Source organism: Aythya ferina, assembly GCF_964211825.1.
Source record: "Aythya ferina genome assembly, chromosome: 11".
Lineage (NCBI taxonomy): Eukaryota > Metazoa > Chordata > Aves > Anseriformes > Anatidae > Aythya > Aythya ferina.
In genome coordinates, this window is record NC_140307.1 from 13,123,561 (window position 1) to 13,140,151 (window position 16,591).

The 16,591-nt window shown below is 46.3% G+C and overlaps 1 long non-coding RNA gene across 1 annotated transcript in view; it reads right to left on the reverse strand.

Annotated features, from left to right (window-relative positions):
- Positions 1-16,591, reverse strand: part of LOC311442948 — a 113,027-nt gene that overhangs the window by 91,775 nt on the left and 4,661 nt on the right. The window contains exons 2-4 of the long non-coding RNA XR_014696958.1: positions 15,211-15,375; positions 7,832-7,969; positions 6,497-6,662 (exon numbers count right to left, since the gene is read on the reverse strand). This is a non-coding gene — a long non-coding RNA (uncharacterized lncRNA). The remainder of the gene's footprint in view (positions 1-6,496; positions 6,663-7,831; positions 7,970-15,210; positions 15,376-16,591) is intronic.

The following is a 16,591-nucleotide window of genomic DNA, read 5'->3' on the forward strand; positions in this document are numbered from 1 at the left end:
ATGAAATGGGGTAATCTCAGAGGCCTATGAACAACATATTAGAACAGCATATCCCAGAGCTTAGAAACGCATGAGGAAGCAGCTGGCTGCCCATCCACCTGGGGGAACAGGAGCAGGCTGAGCCTTGCCATGCTTTTGAGGCAACTCAAAAAATAGGCAGAGTGAGAAAGAGAAGGAATTTCCTTATTGTATGCTAGAGATACTGCACAAAGGGCTCGCTTGCAAGTCCACACACCACAGCACTCAATGCCATCCTCTGTGGATTGCTTGCTGTCATCCCACCATGCCACCACCCTCTGCGGATCAGGCACCCAGAAGGCCTCGGCCTTGCAACACCAGCCCTGCCTCCTTCCCTCGAGCTCAGAGAAAACCACCTGAAAGATCCCATCCCCCTTCCTGCTGGGATGACCCTGAGACTATCCCCACCTGGAGACAGCTCTCATAGGCAGAGAAAACCCCCAGCTTCAGCACTTTCGCAAGCACAGAGATATTTAACTGCATCTTGACTGGCCAAACTCCTGCTGCAGTCACTACGCGCAGCTGATGCCAGCCCCATGGCTTCAACGGGCTGCAGCTGCCAACGTGGTCTGCAGAGCAGGGCACTGAGTGTAGTCCCACCGCCAGCTCACGCCTCCTCTGCCAGCTGAAGCTGGAAAGGGGAGGATTTTTTCCTTTCTCTGCCCTTCAGCTGCACTGTTCGTGTCCTGCCCCCAAAGACGTACAGTGCAAACTTTCAAGCATAGCTCGAGTTTATTAATGGCAGCATATTGCTGATTAAGTGATCCAGAGACCCTCGCAATGCAAAATCTCCGATCATCTTCACAGTGCTATTTCTTGCCCTCCACTCATAAGCAGAGGTGGGATTTTAAACAAGTCAAAGCAAGTTTAGATGCAGAGGCTAGTACTGAGCCAGGAAAGATCAGAACAACCAAAGAAAAGCTGAAAGTGGTTCTGTGACATCCCATTGTTTTCTGCCCAACAGACCTGGCTTTTAAACACCTCTGCTGCATTGCTTTATGCAGCAACTGCTCCATGAAATTATTCACCAAGGCAAAAAAAGAAAAAAAAAAAAAAGATCCATGAAGTTACTCAGATTACAAGTCTGAGCAATTAAAACCTTGATATTTATGGCCCTGTAAGACAGAGGCACATTAATAAATAATACTTTGCTCTGCTACAGCACTTTTCCTTTAATGATCTCTGAGCAATTTACAATTTTTTGCTAGCTGAGCTTCACCAAACCCCTGCAAGGTAAGGAGGAGATAAATCGAGCACCTTGCCTCCCAAAGCGAAGGCACCTCTAGCAGGGAAACAACGCAACTGCTTGACAGTGCCGAAAACACCAGCTCAAGCTGAGGTTTCACCACTCTGGGCACTGCCTGACACGCACTAATGATGTTCCTTGAGCCAAGGACACGAGACGTGCACAGCATACGAGAACACAGGGGCAGGGCAGGTAGGGAGCCACATAAATGCCGTGCGTGTTCTCCTCATTGCAGTGCTCTAATCACCACCCAGCACGCCCTGGCTGTTGGAGGCTGGCACGTTACTGCGTGAAGGATATTGCCTGAAGAACACCTGAACTGTCAGAGACTGGGCTTCCCTCAGGAAGGAGCTACGGCAGCATCTTTGGCATCCAGGGCTCAGCCACAACAGAGGCGCAGGGTAGCAGATGGCAGCAGGGCTGGTCAGCAGCCAGCTGGCTGGGTTACACAGAGCTGCTCAGGAAGCAAATCAAGGCCTTCAGATCATGGGAACGTCGCCCAGGTGAGGGCTGCAGAGCTGAGCAGATTCACAACTAGCCAGCAAAGCCTGTAGCTGAAGTGGGTGCAGGCTTTGGTCCCTCCATCACTCCGCCATCCTTCCTCCCTGCTCCTTTATCCTCGCAGAGCATGCAAGATTATCTTACAGCAGCCATTCCTCCTCCTAGGAGCTGACAACACTGACAGGTCAGGGCACGGAGTCCCTAAAGGCTGCAGAGCCTTCAGGCCACAATCCAGTGCCTGATCCCTGTGGGCCTGACACTACCACTTACCTCCTTTAGCTTTTGGGAGCTGGAGAAACCTTCTCAGACTGCTTTGCCCTTAAAGCTCAAGAGATTCACCTTTGCTTATTCCTTCCCAATCTTTTCAAAGTCAGGCCCTGTGTGTACTGACTAGCAATAGAAAGACTTGGTGGAAACAAGACTGTGCCCCAGGCACTTCAAAGCCTGGTGCTTGCCCCACGTGAGGAAGGTTGCAAAATCAGAGAGATCCTTGATGTTCTTGTGCACTGGCTGGCCTCTCCGAGTGCAAACCTGCAGCGCAAGCACAGCAGAGGGGTAATGCACAGCCCCCGGGTGGTCGTGCTGCTCACTCTTTGGCCTACATCCAAAACCAGCTGATTTACCACACTGTCGAGAAGAGAAATTAGATGCCTTGCTTAGAGCTTTATATTTATTCTAATGACAAAAATAAAACAACAACAACAAAAAAAACTACGTAGTCACTGCTAGAAATGTGTAAACCAGTTAAACACACTTTATAAAACCTTACAACAATATTACATTTTTACTGAAACAATCACAGGAGCAATTTCACCTGTACTTACTATCCAGTCATCTGAGCACAAACAGCCCTGAGATTTATGTACGAGTGGAAACATAATTTCTATTATCTCCGACATTAAACTTGGCAATGGAAAATCCCGTGCCTGGAGTGCAAAATCAATTTCAATAACCAGAATAGCAAGAAGTCAAAGGCAGAACTTGGAAAGGACACGAGTTTCTCAAATAGCCAGCCAGCCTCTTCTATTAGGGGGATGCCACTGGGATAGGATGGGATGGGCAATTGGATATGCTGCCTGGCTTTTTTCTCTCAGCGTGAAATATTGCTGTAGCTACGTGAGGCTGGTTCAGGATCACAGTAACGTGTCTCAAACTTGGTCTTCCCTGTCAACCCACATGCTCGGGATATAAAAATCAGAAGAGAAACCACCAAACCACAAGACTTTTCATTGCACCCAGACCTGAGAGCCCAGAGTCTTGAATGTTTGAATCTTCTTCCAAGATCCATTTCAGTCCGATTTACTGCAATTACAAACCTTTGCCTTAAACATGACATGAGAGGCTTTAAATCTCTTTCCACTGTTGAAGCTTGAGGGTGACGGAGGGGAGCGTTACCATGCCTGTAAGGACTCTGGATATTCCCATTTGCAAGCAAAATACCAGCTCCCCACCCAACTACAAACTGTCACATTGTGCTGCGGTGGCAAAACTCAGAACTGGGTTTGACAAGCCATGATGCCACAGGCACCTGAATGGAGGATTTGATCCCAGCTCAGACGCGATGACACAAGCTCTCTGGAAGTAAAGACGGGCTGACACTAGGACACCTTTGCTCTGTGAAGGCAAACCCTTCCCCTTCCATCACAAACGGGTTCCTCCCCTCCTGCAGTGAATTCAGGAGTCAAGCAGAAAACCAGCTATCTCAAAGTTTATCAAAAAAAGGTGGATAAGGGACAGCATATACCAACACTCCTAAAAGAAATAGCAAAAAATTAAGTGCTACTTTCAGTGCAAGAATATGCACAAGTGACAATGAGCTGAGGCTCTGCCATGAACTACAATCAGCAAGAAATGAGGCAAAGGCCTGGGCCACCCTCCCAGCTCCCCTCACTCATGTCCCTGTGATAACCAGCAGCCAGTGTTGTGGAAAAGGAGAGAGACTCCTGAGTGATCCTTCCTAATAGATTCGTCTTTTATCATGTTTTCATGACCTTTGTAAAAGGCAATTTAAATTCTAATTGTCCTGCGAGCACCACAGGAATCAATTAGTGACAAGAGATGTTAATTGTGCAGCCAGGGAGGAGGCATTGCTAGGCTGCTCGGCTCCAACACGGGGTTAAGAGCCCAGAGGGATGCTGGGATGGTTTGGGCTTTAATCAGTCCTCCCTTTTTAATAGTTTCCATGTTGTGCTGCAGTTGTCAAGGTCCATTAGTCGCAGGCAGCGCTGAACGAAGCGGTGGCATCCTCCCCCCGCTCCTGCGCTCCGCAAGCACACGCACAAAGGATCAACACGCACTGCCATGGAGAAAGCAAATCCTAAAACCTCCTCTTTTTGTTCTCACTTCCTTCCCTACAGACCCTGCATAGAAATCAGGCCTTGGGCAGTGGCTATTACACACTAAATGCTTAATGTTGGTGGACTGTAGGGGAAGCAGACGCATTCCTCTCATCTCAAGATCCAGCCAGAGCCTCCCATGACAAGCAAATGCTCCTGTCTCTGTACCAGGACGCACAACACTTCTCTCCTGAAGGCCCTGGCACTGTTCAGCCTGTCCCTTGAAATGCCAGACGAAGGTCACGCTGAATGCCCAGTATCTGTACTGCACAGGCATGAATTGGGAAAATGTGTCTGAGCCAGAAGCAGAATACGTGGCCTGACAGACTGTCCAACCCATCCTGGCACGGGGACATCTCAGGCAAAGAGAGCTTGGCACAAGCACATGGGCATGCCTTGGGATTTGTCGTTTGTTACCTATTTCTCACCAGGTGTGAGTGGTCCCACCCTGCACCTGCACCATCTGGCTCATGGGCAGCTGTGCCAGAGGAGTTAGGCAATGATTCAGAAGTACTCAGCACCTCCACAACACGTCGCATAACTTCATGCTAGGAAAGCTTATGCTGTGCGAGGTCATGCATCCGGGAGAGTTAAATCCCCCAGAAATAACAGCCCCACCAGTGTTTCCTATTAAACACCATCACAGAGCATTACCATCACCTAAATCTCTCCACATCACCCACTTAGTCAACCACCAACCTCAGATGATGCCTTGGGGAAGTGCTGTGCCAGCCCCTGGGGAATCTGTGCTTTTCTATTATATGGAATTCACACTTCAAAATCTCACTTTCCAACTCCACATTGCCAGGGCCTTCACAAAGACAAGAGAAAGGCATGCCCCCTTCCTTGTAAACAAGTATCTGATCAGAGAAAAACTGCAGCACAAAAGCACATTGGGGTTAGATTTTTCTTTCAAACCTTTATTTGTACTCACTCGCATTCTCAGTCACCCATTAGCTCCTGAAACTGAACAGGATCCCACCTCAGAGCTCTATTTTATCGTGGATCTGACACACAGAATTGCAGGCTCGCTCCAGCCATGTTCCTTCTAAGGCTCTAAACCTCTGCCTTCAGCCCCCTCGTCAAAGCTCTTGATACTTCTAGGCTCAAACCCCACAGCCACAGCCGAGCTCTGCATTTCTGCACCAGTCCCTGACCATAGACACAAAATCTCCTCCCCTCCACCCCGTCCCCTTCCGTGGCACTGACCTTCCTTTAGCCATCCAAACTGTCCAAACTGGGAACACATCCCAAGGCCGGGGCAGCTCTATCCTGCCAATACCACCCTCTTTCCAGATGATGTCTAGTATTTTTCTGACAGTCTTGAGCTTTTGTGAGCCATGACTCCTTTACTCATTCTTTGCTGATCATCTAAATAACTCACTGCCTCGAGGACCCCACACTCAGCCTATTTGCTTTCCTCTCTGCAAATCCAAGAGGAATTAAATCAGCCTGTGCTAGTCATGGGGCATTGCTGCAGCACATCCCAGCACGTTCCCGTTCACAATGGGGCAGTCAGTGTTCAAGGTAGGCCAGGCCACCCCTCTACATGGCCATTCGCACCCCAAAAACAGCGTTCCTGCCCAGGACATTAACCTCTTCTGCAAAGTGTGCCCACTCCTAGTGCTTCACTAGGATGTTTAATTACTTCTGACTCTGCTCAAAGCACAGTAAATGCTTTTCTTGGGAATGCTTTCCCCATGGACTCTGACTGCTTTATTTCATCTGTGCCACACTCTCTAGCAGCCTCTGGAATAGGAGACGGGGACTGTTTTTGTAAGGAGTGCTGAGCACTACAGGACACCACTGCCATACATCCTAGCCAGATTGTCACTTTTGCCAACTGAGCTTTAGGCACCCAACCTAGAAGAAAGGAGAAGAGAGGACCTCTGTCTGTGAATGTCTCAGAACATCTGCTCCCTGGTAGTAGCATCAGAACCAGAGGTCCCTCCCTGAAACTCACTCATGAACATGAAGCTAAGCATAGCTTTGGCCACTGCAATTTAGAAGAGGTTTGAGACTCAAGCCAGAGGGCCAGCACGAAGCCTGGCATTAGCATCTCACTGAAATTTCTGAAACATCTTTCCTCTGCGTGGAACCCAGAGCTTCATAGCAACACAACAGACTTCTGTGGCACAAATGGGAACACAAACTGGCAGGTGAGAAGCACAATCCCCACGTGAGGTTCCTCCCATCCCTTGCCAGCTAGTCCTTTCCAGCTGCCACATTCATTTGCCTGAGCAGTGGAACAAAGCCAACTTCGCTCCCATCAACTTTATGAAATATAATTAGCATTTTCTCTACTCATTCTCTGTCCAGAAGATCCACAATCCCTTTTTTGCATTTCCATAAAAAATAATGCATTTTGTTCTGCTTCACAAGGCCCATTGCTCACCTGCCCACATCTCTTTCAGACTCCACTAGTCTTCATTTCTTCCACCAGCACAATCATTTCATGCCTTCTTCTCATTCTTCTGTTATTTAGGAGACTGTGGACACATTTTATTGCTGAGATTTACAAAACAACTCAGTCAACCTTCATATAATAGACTGATGTGGCTCTAGAAATGGGAAGGAATGATGGTTTTGTTTGGTCACCGTACCACAAACGACTCTGTAGTCCCAGCTGATCGGTCTCAAACCCAACTGGGAGGTTCATCTCTTGAGCCCCACATCGGAGAGCCCTTTGGGATTCGAGGTACTGTACATACTCCTGGCAGAGCCAGAACTGAGCTTGTTCTGGTGCACTGCACTAGTTCTGTGCTGTTTGAAGTCCTCACATAAAATTAGCATACAGTAAGCCTGATCTTTTCAAACCAAACAGGAAACAAATGTTCTCCAGAGGATCATGACAGAACCAAGGAAAATAGGCTCATATGTCAAGAGATTCCCAGAGGCATCAGTTCCCCATGCCTAGAGATCAGCTGAGAAGAGGAACTCCCTCTGGAGGTTGCTAATGCCTTCCTCTGCTTTTCAGAAATGATGACAAAGCCAAGCTTGCTCTCTTCCTTTTCCCCTTTATTCATTCACACCAGCATCTGAATTGCATGCTAGCGCAGCCAGCGCTATCTGTGAACATTCGGGGGAAGGCAGGAGGGCTCCAATCAAACCTGCCGTCTCGGCAAAGGGTGCATTCACAGCTAATCACTCAGTGCAACGGCAGAACCTGGAGCATAAGCTGCTGCCATACAGGAGCTGAAGTAAAGAGCTGCTGTACAGAGGTGCCAGAGGAAGCCTTTTTCATGGCTCAGCAACTTCTAACACTTCCTTCCATAAATCCAAGTTTGCCTGCATATATTTTACCATCAAATCTGCTAATAATATGTATTAAGTGTACCTTATAGAGAGAGTTACCATATATATGTGCTGTTAACAGAAAAAATAAAGAGCATCATATGTACCTACACCTTACATATCTAATTAGCAGACATTACTCCAGACACACCTGATTTTATCTATGCCTTTAGCATTCACTGAGCATGCCTTAGGGGTCCTGATATTCCTAATCCTAAATGTAATCTTTAACCTCCATTTTAACTCCCCAAAATTGTTGCCCTGAATGCCTCCTGTGGCGCTGTTATTTATTCACAGTTAAAGACAGCCTTATTTCATCAGCCCATCTACCTCTTGCTCTCCTGATTCTCTCTATTCAGAAGCTGCTTTACTTCTTTCCTTTTTTGCTCACCTGGAATAGTCTGTAATGGCTCCCCCATGGATCCTCACTACCCACCTGTCTCAGTCCAAGCGTGATGGTTGGAATCAGGTCCCTTGCTGCGAGCACTGACTGGTGTTTCTCATCAGCTGAACTATGCTTGAGGCAGGTGCTAAAGCTTCACCAGCTTTTGCCTTTTTTCTCCTCTGCTCCTAACTAGAAGGAAAAAAGAGAAGCCCAAGTTCACACACACAGTGTGGGTACCTTCAGAAACATACCAGAACCAACATCTCAGCAACAAAACTTCTATTTGACTAGACACATTAGAAAGAGACAGTGAAAAAACAAGTAGCAGTTATGAGAATTGGGCTAAAGAGAGGGAGGCCAGCAAGACGGGAATTTCATTTGCCAAGTAGGAACTTAAACTGATTAGCTTCAAAGAGCCTGGAGTGAATGTTGACATCAATTTGACTTAAAGCTGCTATTATTTTTCAAAGCCATTTTCACCAGCTGCCAGAAAACACAACCACATTCAGAAGCTACAAGAAAACCTATCAGCTTTCAAGCAGCTGAGCTGCAGCCAGTTTCCCATGATAGCATCTGGCACTGACTGCATCAGAACCGTGTCATCAGCGCATGGAGCACCACCATTTCCCTTTCCAGTGTCAGGCCTTGCCCTGGTACCCGTCATGTTCGTCAGCATCTCAAGCTTAGCCAGCGCCAGCCTGGCACTCAGCACGTGCCTTACAGTCACTTACAAGCCACCAAGGCCAGCAGCAGGCGTGCTTCCTGTGTTGGATCTTTGTAGGCTACACTAGCACCAGCCATGCCTGTACCAAGGCCATATAGCCCTGAGGTTGCTGTAACTGAGCCTCCTGCTGAAAAAGAAACAACAGGAAAATTTGGATATCTCAGCAGAAATGTGGACCATTTCTGCTCTGGACTGAGAATTGAGCCTGCCACGAGGCAGCCAGTGGAATAGACCCAAGTATATGAGAAAACCATGTGAACACACCAGTCCTACTGGACCAAGCCCTGGCTGCTACTGTACTTCCCCAGCTCTCACTGACAGCAGGGAGAAGGTTACATTAATTTGACCATGACAGATGGTTTAGGATTTGAGGGCTGGTACTGCATTTCTGAAAGACTATTTCTGACAGTCACTGTCCAGCCTGCTCAAGCCCATCAACTTGCGTAAGACAAAAAGAGTTGAGACAAGTCCCACGATGCACAGATAGTTGGCCAAATTGTCATGTTTTCTCTTCATAAAGAGCAACGTCAGAGTTTTGGGAAACCTGGGAAAAGGGAAAAGAAGGAAATGCGAAAGCCACCATTTCAGCTCTGCATGAGCTACCCGAGAGCTCCCCAGGACAAATGTGGTCTCTACAGCTTAGTATGAACAGTGCACACGCTCTGGATTGAGGAAAAAAAAAATTAAAAGGCAAAATATAAGAGCCAGACCAGTGTGCTACACAAAGTCTTCTCGACAGAGGCAGCGCAGTGGCCATCTCTGCTACTCAGGCAATAGAGAGGAAAACACAAAATGGCAGCAATTTCTAGCAGAGCTGTGGAAGAGATGTGAATGTCTTTCAGCGAGAGGGAGACAGCTCCACCACAGCATCCAGATGGCCATGCACGAGAGGGAATCAGCACTGGAGAAAGACCTGGGCTTGGCAATGTCTAGAACAATGCTTTCAGAATACTCTGGAACACCCAATCTTTTTCTGGAAATCATATTGCAAGGAAATGGAAGCACAGGGCACTGACTGAAGAGAGCTGACATGAGCTTTAAGAGGCTGATCTTAAAGCTTCTTTTATTTATATCTCCACAAATGTAAGAGCAGAGGAGCTTTCTGGGTTGCTGTCCCTTCAGTAAGTGGTACACCCTTTATATTGCTCCTAAAATTGACACGCTTTTTGTCAGTTTGACAAGGAGACCCACACTTTGTTAGGAACTTGTTTGTGAAGCTCTGCTTTGGGAGTGGAAAAGTGATGGGGCACACAACCCCTAGCCAAACCAGCCAGTCTGGGAGACATTCAGGTCTGTCCCCTGGTGGTAAATACAGCAGACACCTCTATTGGCAATCCTCTAGCCTATTGACATGCTCTGCCATGGTCAAGAAACATGTTCCTACAACTAAGCACATAATTAAAACGTAGTTTGTATGTGTGCACAGACAGAGAAAAATGTTCTCAGACTGACAAGATGGAAGAACAAGATGTGGCTTGAAGCAAAGAGAAGGAAACACCTCGCTGAGGAAACAGAAAATTGTTTTAACAGCAACAGCCACTGGGTGGTAGAGTCTGCTACCAAGAGATGTGGTCAAGAAGGCACTGTTGCAAGGAGCCAGCAGAAGCTTAGGTAGAGTAGTTAGTAATGGGGCTGGCACAGGGAAACCCTGTAAGTCCTGGAGGTCAGTTATATCCTAATGATCCCTCCCAGCCCCACCCTCAAGACATCTACACAAAGCAGAAAGCATGGGTGGTCGGAAGGAGTGAATGAGCAGGGTTACAATTAATGCCCTAATTAAACAGATGCAAGATGGGTAGCACCTGGGATCAATATTTCTATTCATTTACAAGCATAACAAGGTTAGAAGGGTGAGCAGAATAAATACACTCATTTACAGTTTTTTAAAAACAAAAAGTTATTTTAATCTTCTGGGTAATTAGCTATGCAGTCAACATTAATCACAACCGCAGCAATTATTTGAAGTATTTGATTAATCAATCCAGAGGAAAAACAGAGCTAGGCCAAACCACCTTTGCTGCACAGCCCTCTCAGGCTATCAATCAATAGAGGTGCTGGCTTTCAGAAACACAGTGCATTTCCTGCTGGCTCTAACATACCACGCTCCCTGGATGGATGGATATAACAATACAATAGCTGCGGTCCAAATGGGGTAGATGAAGACTATGACGTTTCCAAATTGAACTACAGAGCATTTACTAATGCGAGGCTTGCTGAGCCGTGATTCTCATCACTTGTGGCCCTTCAGTCACTAAAGGACATTACAATCACATTGCTTGCACAAACCTGATAGTACACCTGAGATTACCACTATGGGACAGTGCAGGTCAGACAACATGGGCAGAGGAGCTAAAACTCTCAACTCTATCCTTCTCACCTGTAATCAGAATAATTATTTCTATTAAGGAAGAATCATGAGCCTAGGAAATGGTGGTCTTAATATTAATATTTTAAATTCATATTAGAAAAAATCAGGGGTATTGATTATTTCTTGGCTATTTTCCCTTCTAGTAATCATGTCACTGTGGAATTCCAGTTTACAACTCCTGCTACTGGTAGCAGCGATCTTCAGTTTTGTTCCATTAAGTTCACAGACTCTCGGAAAACTACCCAAATCAAATTTCAGTGCCTTTTTGAGAATGCTTACACCTCCCGGCACACAGCTGGTAATGTGCTGTATTAAAGTACATTCTCATCTGGTTTTGCTCTGGATTAGGCTGCTGCTTTCAAAAATGCAAATGTTAACACCCAGAACAAACTTGGCTTGATGATGTTAAGCTTATGTGTAAACTGAAATGCAGCAAACTTTCATTACAAGAACTCAACCATTTATAAGGCACTTTTAATGTGGCACATTTTAAAAAACAAATATTGGAACATTCAACCTGTATTTTATTGTTTTTCTTCCCATCTAGCACTTTCACTGCAGCATATAAATGAAACTAACATTTCTTTAACGCAAAAATAGGAAACGATCAAAAATCTTTGGACTGCCACAACTCTTGTAGAAAATCAGTGTGCCTCATGGTCATGGTAATGCAAAGTTCTGAGGCATGCCCATCAGTTAGCACTCTCTTCTAAATACAAATCAGGTGAAAGGCAGGCATTCCAGTGCGCACAAAAGACACAAGACTACCACACAAGGGAGAAGCACACTCCCAAATTTTTGCAGAAACTGTCCCAGCCATGCAAAGCCAGGAAATTCATAATCAAATGTAGAGGACCCCCTGTAAAAAGAGAGGTGGTGTCTAGGATAAGCCAGCACAAGCATGCGTCTGGTAATACCACTCCAAGTTTTGAGTCTGCTCTTCAAACAGCATATTTCCTACAGCTGGCATGCAAAATACTGTAATAGTGAAGAACGTCCCATTTTGATTTAAATGGATGCATTTATTTCCAAATGGGAGACCATAAGTTAAACAAACACATTTCTCTTTGCACATGAAAGCATTGTTTTGTCACAGATGTACAGTATAATACATTTATTTGCTCAATTGTTTTGTATTTGTAAGGCACTGCCAGTTATTTGGATGGGTTTGTAAGGATGAAGCAAATTGCTCTGTGGGGCTCTATTCAGGGAACATAATATTCCCACAAAAACACCATAATTCTGCACGCAGCAACACAGACTACCACGACACTGCAGCAGCTGGCAGGGTGGATGCAGTTAGCATTATCAAAACCAGCATGGCAACTGTACTCCAGAACCCCCTTACATGCATAAATTAACAATGAATGTACATTGATTAACCCCCACCCTGACTCCAAGGAGCCCTGTTTTCCCTGCAATAAATCTTTGAACCTTACCACAATTATTTTGTCAGCTGACAAGGCCTGGGGAACACTTGAGCTTTTCCTTGAACCACTGCGTTGGCCCAACCCAGGCCTCATAGCCCTGCTTGCTTAAGTGCAATAATACCAAGCCAATATTATGGTTAAATCACAGCTTCTGGTCACCATCACTCTCCTAAAATCTATTCTGTTGTACCAAACTCTGAGATATCTTCACCACCCTTTGCTGCCCCAATGTCCTCAGGCTTCTCAGTCCATTCGGCAGCTTCCCACAGCTTCCTCCAACCACTCCCCACACGTCCAGCCTCCCGAAACTTGGCCACAGAGGCCTTCCTATCCATCTCCGAGTCCTTCTGCTTACACAGAAAGGTGAAGAAAACAGGAAAGATGTGTTCTGAGTGCAGGCTGGCTAACTCAAGTTACTTAACTCAGGGTAAAGTAGGAATGAAGACAAATCAGCTTACATGTTAGGTGCTTGAGAGTACAAGCCTGTCCTGGAGGCACAAGTACAGCACAATATGGTAATTCCAATTTCAAGTCAGGTTCAGTATCACAAAAGACAAGCTGAGTGCTATGCCTTTAGCACATGTAGGTGGACAGGCAGGTTCACACCGAGCACAGAACGCAATAATGAAGACGCAGAGGCAGGCTGAATATCTAGATCAGATAGGATGATAGGAAAGCCTCCTGTTTTACTACCGCCTCTCTGAAATATCCCTGCAGTTTCCCATGACAGCTGATTTGACCTTTAACTGAAGGCACATCCTCACTTAGTGGCTAGCTGCTATGGGTCACCTAAGCCAGGTATCTAAGCTGCCTAAGCCAGGCTTCGCTCTTCATAGTAATGACTCTTCTCTGCGTATGAATGTGCTTTTGGGTGCTACTTCTGCTGTCAGATAGCAGCTCAGTTTGAGCAAACTCCATGCAGCCTGGTTTCGATGAGCAGGTGCAATGAAATTGAGCAAGAGAAAAATTCTGCATCAGCAGGATTATCAAGAGAGAAATAGTAGAGAGGGGAGGAGAGAGGAGGGGGGCCTTAAAGAAACAATCACCACTTGTTTCACATATGTTATCTGCTACAGATGCAGACTGTCTGCCAACCAGTACATAAACCAGAGCTGTCAGTGCTGAGGCTGGGCTTGAGCATAAGGCAGATTCCCAGTGGAGGCTCCTGGGATGAGAGCAGAGAAGACTGCTCGGTGGAGGACAATTTACTCAGATGGACTCTACTGACAGTTGACCAAGAGTTGAAAGCTCTGTGAAGAGGTCTCATAGTGATGCTCAAGACACCAACCTCAAGGCCTGATCTCTCGGAACCTTTTCTCCAGCTACAAGGGGGTTGTTCAGGTTCAGGAGGTTCTAAGCCCATCTGTTCACCTGTTTGCATGCAGCCTCATTTGCAGCTTCTCTTGATGAAGCAATAACTCATGACCTCAGAAAATTTGCTACTTAGAGCATTGACAGATAATAATAAATGCTAATAACACCAATGCTGAAGGGAATTTGGGCTGAGAAGAAATCTAAGCTCTCTGGATTCTTTTTTTTTTTGTTTGTTTTGTTTTGTTTTGTTTTGCAGGACCATTTTAATTTTGGCCTGTCACTTCAAGGAATGGAAGTGGATTCCAGTGGGATCCAGGGAATGGCTATTCACTGAGTGGTGATAACACAGCACCCTAATCATGGCCATAATCGTTTTGTAATATACATTGTTTCTGAACATCACTGGAAGAGAGTAAAATAAGGAAAATAAGAAATCCTGCTGGCAGAGTCCTCAGGGAGTCCTTAAAGTCTGCCTGTGCTGAAGCTTGGCGGTGGGGGCAGGCAAAGGCAGTGTCGCTGTAACAGGGTATAGCTCTTTCAAAACGCTTGTCAGCCCAGCTCTCTAAGCTCTTTGCAAAGGTAAGTCAGACCATTATCCTTGTTTTCCACATCCCCACGTGGTTTACCTAAAGTGGCTTACCCCTAATGAGCCACCCCTCTGAGATGTGCAGCCCATCCTGCCTGATTGCCAGCCTGACAAGAGGTCACCTGAAGGGCAGCAGTCTCTGACCACCGAGATGACAGTGAGCAAACCCCATAAAAAGCCTTGGAGTTGGGATGATTTTCCTGATGCCGGTTATTTCCTAAGTCGTTCCAGAGAGACTGAGAGCCATCAGAGGCCCACACGCCAGTAGGCCTCCCGGGAGTGTGTGGGTAGGCTGACCCCCCTGCCACTTGCAGCAAAGAGGCTAATCACATCGAAATAACTCCTCTAGGAACAGCAATATTTGTCAGATTATCTGTGCATTTGCTAGCAGGGTGCATGAGGGTGTTGCAGATCCAGCCAGCTAATTCACCAAATTCAGTTTCACTCTGACACCAGGCTGGTAGAAGCAGGGAAGAAGAGGCGAGGTAGTCAGTGTGCCTGGATGGAAGCACAAAACCAGGTGAAGTAAATTCCCTAAAATATCTGAAGCATTCTTAGAACACAGTTGTTGTGATGCTGCTTGAAATACAGCAATATCATATGGTGATCAATAGGGATTGAAAATGTGTCAGTTTCACAAAACACCTCCTCATTTCAAAACAGACCATTAAGAACCCAGAAAAAAACAGAAATGAAATTATTTCAGAGCAGTTAAAACAATTGAAATTGAACGTCTTTTTGTTTCTGAAGTTCAAGTTATTACACGAATTCATGTCTGAAATGAGCAAATGCAAAAAAAAAAAAAAAAAAAAAGCAATCCGTCACACAGCACTGTGTTTTACGCCGGGTGACCACTAAGGGTCTCTGTTGCTTAATGTGGGACACAGCTGAGATTTTTCTCCCTCTGTCATGATGTTTTGTCATCCCATTCCATCCCTTCCCCCATCCACACTACCTAACCGCCCCACACCCACCCCCAAACACCAAACCACTGCCACCTGACATCACCTCCTGCAGTCAGAGCATCCGTACAGGCTCAATAACACGTGCATGCATGGGCAAACACACCTCTTCCCAGAGGCAAACACGTCCTTTCTTCTCAGAGCCTGCAAGCATCGATGCAATACCCAGGCTCGTGTATGGATTCCAGCATCACACGTCTGGGTGTGTGGACTGCAAACAAGAATGCCAGTGGTTAAAAAGCATGAACTTCAAGCAACCAGTAGGTAATTATGGAGGGACGTGTCTGCGTGGCTCAGCTCCAACATCAACAGAGGGAAGAGCTCTGCCTATTGAGTCATCAGCAACATTTCCTTCCAGCCCTTGGGTTTTCCCTGACAGGACTCCCCTGTGGGTTCTGCCCAGACCCACAATGGCTGAGCTCAAAAGCTGCTGAGCTCACAACCCAAGGGAATGGGGTTTCAGCCCCGCACAGCCCATAAAAATTTCCAGGCCACGACTGTGTTCCAAGGACACAGAGCCTCATCAGCTCCTTTGTCACAGTAATTTAACTGAACCCTACCAATACACCTCTCCCAGCCACGCCAGGGAAGCTGCATACCATGCCATAACCAAGCTTCCCAGGGATGCCAAGAGACGCCAAAGTCACACAAGAGCTTTATAGCACCCCGTCCCTTTGGTTTGCTGTGTCTCCAGAACTGGCCATTGCCTGAGTGCACCCACAAAGAAATTGTCAACTCCTCTGTGGAATGAGAATATGGCTAATTAGAGATTGTTAAATAATAGGAAGGCATTTCTTCTTAATCAGAGACCAGACACCATCTAAAACCCACAGATGTATGCCACACATTATTATAAACACACACACAGGGGTCATTTCTTATACTCTGCCTCTTCAGTAGGCAGGGCTGTCTTCCATGCTTATTGCATTTATGCTACTTGCTATGAAAAGAGTCAGACAACTTTTAATTCAGTTTCCTGTTTGTCCTACTCTTTCTTCTGCTTCTGTTTCTCCTTTTTCTCTCCCTCTAATTTTTTCCCAGTCCCATGCTCTATGTTTCTGCTACTGTCCCCGTGCCTTCCAGCAGAGATACACTGTAAGTAAAGTGAACACATGCTGGTCTCTCTCTTCCACATAATTGTCTGTAACTTTCTCTCAACAGATTTGTTAGTCCTATAGAATAGTCGTGCAATGGTTTCCAATGACAAGCAGGGCTTGGCCCTCACTGTGCTGTATTGGATGCAAGATCACAGGAACAAGTTAAAACAACGAGCTTTGTGGAGAACATGGGGTATTTGCCAGCGTTCTGCAATAAAGCACCTGTTCTAAAGGCTGTGGGCTTCTCTGTTACTGCAGCAGCGTCTTTCCGTCCCTTAACAGAGACAGAGCACCAGTGAGATTCTCCAGGTCTGCCAGAGATCTGAAGAT